A 4,011-nucleotide genomic window follows, 5' to 3' on the forward strand; every position below is an offset into this window, starting at 1 on the left:
ACTACAGGCGCGCGCTACCACGCCCGGCTAATTTTTGTATTTATTGTAGAGATGAGGTCTCGCCTGACCAGGCGGGTCTTCTCTTTTTACATAGTAGAAGATATGACCACATTGGATCTGCATTCCAGCAGGGAAAAATTTGCTGGAATCCAGATGGGGCATTTTACCCATTTCCCCCACTCCCTGTAATCTTAACATCCAGTCATGTGGCTCATTTATGTCTCCATGATCCCTGTATCTGGTCTTATCATTCCTATACTAAGCAACACTCAGTGTTCAGACAGTGAAAAGCTTCTGAAGCCACTTTAGAAACTCCTTATCCATAAACTCCTCTCTAAATATTTTCTCTAATAAAATTCTCTTGGTCAAGCATGGTGGCTCACGCCTATAATCTCAGCACTCTGGGAGGTGGAGGTGGGAGGATCACTTGAGCCCAGGAGTTCAAGACCAGTTTGGGCAGCATAGCAAGACCTTGCCTCTACAAAAAATCAAGACATTAGCCAGGTATGGTAGTGCACTCCTGCAGTCCCAGTTACTTGGGAGGTTGAGATAGAAGGAACGCCTGAGCCCAGGTCAAGGCTGTGGTTAGCTGTGAATGTGCCACTGTACTCCAGCCTAGGCAATAGGGTAAGATTCTGTCTCAAAAAAAAAAAAAAATAAGTGCTCTTTTTGTGAGAGCTACGAGAAAGACTATCAGGAGTGAAAAAACGGCAGTGTATGAGCCAAGTGTCACACACAGACCTATTTTGTTTGACCTGCACAGTAGTTTTTAAAATGGGAAGCTTCATATTAAAAAGAAACTGAGACTTCTGGACTTTCTTGAAAATTAGGAAGATATGGTTATACTAGGTCCTGTTTCCACATGACAATAAAATGTACTGTAGTTACTTCTTCAGTCAGGGCCTGCATTTTCAGCTTACCCACAATCTCCATCACTTCCCAGTGTTTTACTTGGCTTGATTCACTCATTACCTATTTGGTCTCTAAGGCGTTGAAGTTTGTGTCACCTGATTAGAACAAAAACCTTAATTAGCATAGTGCATTAGGCAAATTCCTTAATATCATGGGTGTTTAACTGCACTTTTACTTACACCTCAGCTATTTCCTTAATGATGAAACATCCTACTCTCTAAATATACATTCACATCAAAAAATGATTAGAGGTCACATGTAGTGGCTCACACCCGTAATCTCATCATTTTGGGAGGATCACTTGAGTCCAGGAATTCAAGTCCAGCCTGGGCAACATAGCAAGACCTCATCTCTACAAAAACTCAAGAAATTAGCTGGGAGTAATGGCATGTGCCTGTATTCCCAGCTACTCAGGAGGCTGAGGCAGAAGGATCGCCTGAACCCAGGAGGTCAAGCTGCAGTGAGCTGTTGGGCAACAGAGAGAACCCTATTCAAAAACAACAACAACAACAACAAAAGACTGGAAAGAAATATATAACGGCAAGAAGAATTTCAGATAATTTGTATTTTCATCTTAATCTTTTATGTGCTTTTCAAGATTTTTTTAAAAGTACGCATTGCCTTCATAACCAGAAAAACACAAACTAAATTCTAAAATGTATCAACGATATTCTTAGTAAGTAACCTATAAAGTCATGAGAAACCATTAGTGCCTCTAATGGTTCAAATTTAATCAAATGCCAAAAATTAATTTAAATATGTATTAATTAGAACACAATCACAAGTTAAACAGCAGATGAACCAACTTGGTGGCAAGTTCTGATGTCAAGCAAGTTCACCTGATGTCACATACTTTCTTTAGAACTAAAGTTAAGCTACTTAGTCGCTATGTATTCCCCCCCCTCCCCGCCGTTGGAGTCTTACTCCATTGCCCAGGTTGGAATGCAGTGGCATGCTCTCGGCCACCCCAGCATCCACCGGCTGGACTCCGGCGATCCTTCCGCCTCAGCCTTCCAAGTAGCCGGAACTGCAAACGTGCTATACCGCTCCTGGCTAATTTTTTGATTTATTGTAGAGATGAGGTCTCGCCAAGTTGTCCAGGCTGGTCTCGAACCTCTGGGCTCAGGCAATCCTCTCACCTCGACCTCCCAAAGTGTTGGGATTACAGGCTTGAGCCATCGTGCCCAGGCAGCTGTTTATTCTAACCCAGCTTGAGATTGAGTTTATCAGTTAAGGCTAGCTAAGTGGTAGCAGATACCAGTTAGGAAGATACTGTGAACAGGTTGCCAATGTGCAAATACTTCATTCTTTCCCTCTAATTTATTCCACATCTTTTTCAGGATTTTTCCATAGACTTCACAACCACTTCCACTTGTCTTCTGGAGAGCCACCAAGTTAACAGGAAGGCAGGTCATCAGTACAGGGAACTTCTCATCACCCACTTTCTCCCCAACTTCCTCAAAGAAATACAAGATGTGCTCCTCCCACTTCACAGACAGTGAATTGTAGAGTTTTTTAAAATGTGGCAATCTAATCCAAATCTTACACTTTATTTTGGTTTTTGTTTTGTTTTGTTTTTGAGTTGGGATCTCACTCTGCCACCCAGGTTGGAGTGCAATGGTACAATTACAGTTAACCGCTGCCTCCACCTCCTGAGCTCATCCTTTGGCTTCAGCCTCCCAATTAGCTAGGACTACAGGCGGGTACCACCACACCCAGCTGATTTTTTTGTAATTTATTGTAAAGGGGAGGCCTCACTATGTGGCCCAGACTGGTCTTGAACTCCTGGGCTCAAGCAGTCCTCCCACCTTGGCCTCCCAAAGTGCTGGGGTTACAGGCGTGGGCAACCATGCTCAGCCAAATGCTTTACTTCAGAAATGAGGCTCAGAAGAAATTATTTCTCCAAGAAAGTCATAGAATTTGAATTTGAATCCAAATCTCTGGGCTCCATTTCTGAGTTCTCAGGCTCATTTCCTAACTTGCAAACAACACATTTGTTAAGTTAACAAATATTCCTACACTCATTTAGAGCATTTATCATCCTACTTAAAAGTTTCCATTGGTTTCAAATATACATAAGCAAATGCTACATAACAAAACACAAAGGTCCCCCAACACCCACATTTCGTGACAGGAACTCAAGCAATAATTATGGGAAAATAAAAGTAACACTTTTAAACTCGTAATCTCCTTTAGTTTTTTTTCCCCCCAGTTTTCTTGGTTATTAAAAAGATTACTACTTACAAAAGAACTCAGTGTTATTCCCATGATTTATAATTAGATAACCATTACATACTCATAAATACTCATGGGGAAGAAAAGATCATTGGATGCTCTAAATGTAATCTTAGTAGATGCTTCAAGGATAGAGAAAATTCCTTAGGGAATTTATGACTCAGGATCTGGAACTGTTTTTTTCCCTCATAGCCATGACACAGAATGACTGGCACACAGTAAGTGCTCAGAAATTAAGTGCCAACTGAAGTAAAATGATAAAATTAGTAAAACATTGAATTCTACCATTTTTATATCTGCTTCCACATACTTTTAGTCTTCCATTCCCTCTAATTCCTACACAATTAGCTCATGAAGCCCTTCATTCTTCTATTTTCATTCTTTCTTCAATACCTATGAACTCAAATACTCTATGACTGCATGAAGGTGACTAGCTGGGCTCCTACATGCCATATAACAAATGGGTAAATATTTAAAAAAAAAAAAAAAAAGGGAAGTGAAATATTGTCAAAAGAAATCAGGTCAATACTACATCTGTCCTCTCTCATGTATAATTTTTTTTTTTTTTTTTTTTTTTTTTTTTTTGAGTTGGAATCTCACTCTGTCGCCCAGACTGGAGTGCAGTGGCCACTCCCAGCCACCGCAGCCTTGACCTGCTGGGCTCCGGCGATCCTTCCGCCTCAGTCTTCCAAGTAGCCGAATTTACAGGCATGCGCTACCACGCCTGGCTGATTTTTTTTTATTTATTGTAGAGATGAGGTCTCGCTGCCCAGGCGGGTCTCAAACCCGTGGGCTCCCGCAATCCACTCACCTCAGCCTCCCAAAGGCGGGGGATTACAGGCTGAGCCACCGAGCCCAGCTAAA

This window comes from Carlito syrichta, unplaced genomic scaffold (assembly GCF_000164805.1).
Source record: "Carlito syrichta isolate Samal-C Ts95f unplaced genomic scaffold, Tarsius_syrichta-2.0.1 Scaffold311707, whole genome shotgun sequence".
Classification (NCBI taxonomy): Eukaryota; Metazoa; Chordata; class Mammalia; order Primates; family Tarsiidae; genus Carlito; species Carlito syrichta.